The sequence below is a fragment of the Octopus bimaculoides genome, chromosome 11 (assembly GCF_046866305.1).
Source record: "Octopus bimaculoides isolate indiv1 chromosome 11, ASM4686630v1, whole genome shotgun sequence".
Taxonomy (NCBI): domain Eukaryota; kingdom Metazoa; phylum Mollusca; class Cephalopoda; order Octopoda; family Octopodidae; genus Octopus; species Octopus bimaculoides.
This window is the reverse complement of record NC_142938.1, coordinates 64,097,066-64,102,873: the sequence shown is the minus strand read 5'-3', so window position 1 is coordinate 64,102,873 and position 5,808 is coordinate 64,097,066.

The following is a 5,808-nucleotide window of genomic DNA, read 5'->3' as shown; positions in this document are numbered from 1 at the left end:
TTGCGTTGTTTTTTCTTGTTTTTTCTTGCTTGTTCATGTTTAAATTGACTATATATATATATATGTATATATATATATATATATATATATATATATATATATATATATATATATATATATATATATATATATATATTTGTATGTGTTTATACACCTGTGTGTTAGAATGAAAACACACACACATATCTAAGGCCTTCCCCATTCAGCGTGAGCAGCGGTGTTCCCAAATAGGCCTGCCCAATCGCAGATGTAGGACCGAGTCCCTGAGTTGTCACCAGGTCCCGGGAAGGCGACTAACTTGCATCTGCCGCCAACGTGCAGGTCCGGACTAGGAGCTTCTAGTTTCACCAAAACCTGCTCCCACCATCCTTACTCCATCATCATTGGGTTTTTGTGGAGAAAAAAATGGGGGAGGGAGAGAGAGTTGGATCAAAAAGAAACCAGCCAATGGAGTTAGGTTGTTTAGGGTGGAGATCTCCTTGTTATGGGTTCCCCACGAACTATGACCCCAAATTCTTCTGCAGCGGCACTACCTGCAGTGACATGCGAGGTCCTGAAGATGGGTTGCAACGGGGACATAAACAAACCAAGACCGGTGGTCAAAGCGGCGGTGTGGTCAAAGTGGTCCAATCATGACAAAAAGAACCCTCCCCATACACATACACATATACATGTATGTGTATGCGTGCATGCATGTGTGTATGTGCATGTATGTGTGTGTGTGTGTGTAAGACGTCTAAGAGTCCATGAGTCAGAAAAGTGTTGTGGTTCACAGCACTCTTCTCTTCAAGTGTTAAAACCCGAGTAGGTACCCTGAAAATTTTCTTTAGCTGTTCCTCCAGTATCAAAAATATTTTAGTAGGTAGGCCCACATCCGAGACAGAGGCAGAATGCTCATGTAGAAATAACACAACATGTCCACTGAACGGCCACTGTAACACGTTGACTATCGTATACGAAGCACGGATAACAACGAGTGGACCAAATGAGCAACCAAACGTACGAAAGTACGTGGGAGCAACTGAAGGGCCCTTCAGAACTCCTTATAACAACCACAAGTCCTCCTTCAACATCACGGAGAGACGTAACGCCACAACCTTGGCCAAGTACGTTTGATCTTTGAAAGAAAGCACCAACGAATACAGCATAAAGTGAAAAATTCTAGGGAAATTTAAACCGTACACCAACAGCAGCAGGAAGTGTAGTTTATGCCTGGCTGAGAAAAGAGCGATTTTAAAGAGCACCCAGCACCCAAGAATTTATCTGAATAGCAAAAGTGAAAATTTTTATCCTTGCCCACATGAAAGGAAGTACAACCTATCATACCAGTGTGCGCCATTATAACTATAATCACTAGTCCCTCAAATTCGGCCCTCCACAAATACATTGGAGACCGGCAAGGAGTTTGACCAGAGCATACACTAGTACACCTACAAACAAACACGTCCCTATACGGCGAACACCTACCCAATAGACTGTTTTCAACATCCGCAATATAAACTAACACACACACTGTACGCCTACACACACGGTATGCACACATAAAGGCCCCAAGAACTTAAGCAATACATAAAAGAAAGAAAACATACTAACGAACACAGATATGTATGCCCACACCCCCTGGAAAGGTTATACACATAGCACCACTAGACAGATTCCATTTTTACTAGAACACCAACCTTAAGTACACATATTTCCCACAGTTTCTTCTAGAAAACTCTCACCGACTTGCAACAAAACCACCCCAGTGGCGATGGTTTGGTTCTAAGAGACATAACACTTAACTCAATCCCCTACTCTTTCGTTTCATCATCTTTTTCACAGCAACCGCAAACTGGATGTGTCTATTCACCTCCAATAATAGAGAACAATTGCCATGTTTCATTCCATATCAGCTATCTCTGATGAGTGCAGGGTTACATAATCGGATTGTTTCTTAACACTCCGTTGTATCCCTAGAGCGAATGGGATAAAATGTCACCATTTTATATTTTTATTTCACGCAAGCGCATTTTTTTCTTTGATTTTTTCGACTACACAGTATAGTAGGGTCAAATGGGCACCGTCTGTGAGAAAAAACAGCACCATGACACAATTCACTCTACCAAAAATTAAGAAACGACATGCTGTACTTCTTGGAATTCGCGCCTGAAGCTCCAATACGAACATTTCAGAATGTTTGGGTGTCATGACAGTGATAAAAATCAAACATCCAGTCAACATCATGGTGTTTGGAGTGATCATTACTGATGGCGACGTTATGCCTACATTCATCTTCCCACATGGCCTCAGACTCAACACGGAGGCCTACATCAAGTGCCTGGATGAGGTAGTACTGCCCTGAGTCAAGAGGGTGGCTGCTAGAAGACCCTATATCTGGCAATAGGAGTTTGCCCCATGCCACACAAGAAGGAGAACCCAGTCATGGCTGTCAGACAATTTCTGAGACCACATCACCCCTAACATCTGGCCACCTAACTCCCCAGACTTGCAGCCTCCCTGATTATGTGTGGGTCGCAGTTGAGCGAGAGACCAACAAAACTCCTTGTAACACCAAAGATGAACTGAAGGCAAGGATTATTGCAACGTTCATCAAGCTAAACAAGGAGACCGTCCAGAAGAGCAGCAGGAGAATCTGAAGTCGTCTGGAGACCGTGGTTGAAGCCAATGACGATTTTATTGGATAAATTTATTCTTTAGTATTTCAAAATATTTTAATGTAATTTTGATAAATATATCTGTTAAAATGTGATATCAATATTATTTTCATTTTTGCATAATTTAGACCACAATTTATTCACCGCACTATTAGTTCAGAATAGCATTCTGTATATCTTACTTCATGTGGATATAGTATAGAAAGCCGAGAAAGTATTTCCTAAAGACATTACAAAGCACAGAAGTATATCAGTAGCAGACGAAAAGAATTCAGTTACTTCACAGTTTCCTTATTTCTTTATTGCCCACAAGGAGCTAAATATAGAGGGGACAAACAAAGACAGACAAACGGATTCAGTCGATTATATTGACCCCAGTGCGTAACCGGTACTTATTTAATCGACCCCGAAAGGATGAAAGGTAAAGTTGACCTCGGCGGAATTTGAACTCAGAACGTAACGGCAGACGAAATACCGCTAAGCATTTCGCCCGGCGTGCTAACGTTTCTGCCAAGTCACCGCCTTTCTTCACAGTTTCCGTCTACCAGCATTGACTCATGAAGCATTGGTCATCCCGCGGCCATACTAAAAACGTTTTCTCAAAGTGCTACACAGAGTGACTGAACTTGAAACCACGTATTTGGAAAGCTAGGTTCTTACACACGCAACCAAAAAAAACATGTCCTCATACCTATACCAATCTTTCTTAACTACCACTCTATCGATCGAAATTTTTAATTTTTATCACTATTAACCCAACATTTATAATAAATACATTTAATTATATATTTATACCTAAACTATGTTCGATTGGTTTGATTTTTCAATCGATACCGGATATGTGCACACTTCCTAGACAGGATTCAAGAAAGTTACATTTAATTTTGACCAGAATAATAATGCTTTTATCCATTAAGCCATTGATGTTGGTGGTTTCAGCGGATTACAAGGTCAATGTTCTTAGTTTTTAACCGCATGAAACAATCGTGCACACATAAATGATATGAATGTATGTATGTATGAATGTATGTATGTATGAATGTATGCTTGAATATATAATGAGTGTGTGTGTGTGTGTGTTTGCCTATGTGTGTGGGGGGGGGGGTTGTGTATACATACACAGATATTATATGTATATATATATATATATATATATATACGTAAATGTACATAAATATATGTTTATATACATATATATATATATATATATATATATATATATATATACGTATATATATATATATATATATATATATATATATATATATATATATATATATATATATATATATATATATATATGTGTGTGTGTATGTGTGTGAGTCTCTGTGTGTGTATGTGTTTGTGTATACTCACGCACACACACTGAAGATCAGCTTAATAGACCAGAAAGTTATAAGCTTATTAACAACACATTTCAGACGTTTAGGCGGTTAATTATATTTCTACCTATGTGTGTGTCTATGTGTATCTCCCTTTTTTTCTCGCTTTCTCTCTCTCACTCTCACTCTCTGTGAATATATATATATATATATATATATATATGCACGTATGTGTGTGTATGTATGTGTATGCATATGACTATATACATGTATATGCGCATATACATATCTACGTATGTATGTATGCATTATGCCTGAAGATCGTCAGATGGAAACTCAGTGTACAGACATAATACGTAAATAAACTAACTCTATTTCCTACACTGTGTTTTCTGTATCATCTTTGTAAATCATGAATGGGAAAGTAGGCATCACACGTACACACACACACACACACACACACACACACACACACACACATATACAAGTATGTATGTACACTGTTGAATACATGAACGCATGTATATATATATATATATATATATATATATATATATATACATGTATATACATATATATATATAAATATATATATACATATATATATATATATATATATATATATATATATATATATATATATATATATATATATATATATATATATATATATATTTATATATATATATATATATATATATGTATATATGTGTATATACATATATGTATATATACATGTATATATATGTGCATGTGTGTATGCATATACAAACTCACATATATATATATATGTACATATATATATGTACATATATGATATATATACTTCCGTGTATATATATTTATGTATATATACACACACAAATGCACACACAGTTTTGTGTGCGTATGTGTGTACTCTTATGTACACACACACAAACACATATATATATATATATATATATATATATTCACATATATATACACATATATATACATATATACATATATATATACATATACACATGCGCACACACACACGCATATATAGACATATATACATATATACATACATAAACATGTACATATATTGTTTCGTGGTTCATTAAAACCTTCGTGTAATTATGCGTGCATGCGTGATGCCACCTATGAAAATATACGTAAGAAGTAAGTTCAGACATGTGTGTATATGTATGTGTCTGAGCCTGTGTGTTTGTGGGTGTGTGCCTCCGTGCGTGTGTGCGTGCCTGCACACGTGTATGTATGTGTGGGTATATATGTGTGCGGGTGTTCGTAGACGCTACGCCTAGGGTTAAATATCCAATTAATTTAGAAAGACTCTACGATCTACAAAATAAGCTCCGAACGTTGTGTTGCAGTTATAAATGAATAACATATATATATATATAAAAGACAAAAGCGAAAACGATGAAATTAAAAGTCTGGCAGAGCTTATAGATTTATCGTTTATTGGAAGTCACACCCACTTCATAGACTATTATATGTAGCTTGTATTTTTGAATGCTACAATAGATATGCGAACATACATAGATAAACGGACAGACACATAAACAGATAGATAGATATATACATGCATGCATGCACAGACGGATAGACGGACAGACGGATAGACGGACAGACAGATAGACAGACAGACAGATACATACGTAAATACCTACGTACATACATACATATGCACATGCATGCATGCATACATACATATGTACTACATTCATAGACAGAGTGGTAGAGAGAGAGAGAGAGAGAGAGAGAGAGAGAGAGAGAGAGAGGAGAGATGAAGGAAAGAGATACGGACAGGTAGATAGATAGATAGCTAGATAGATATATAG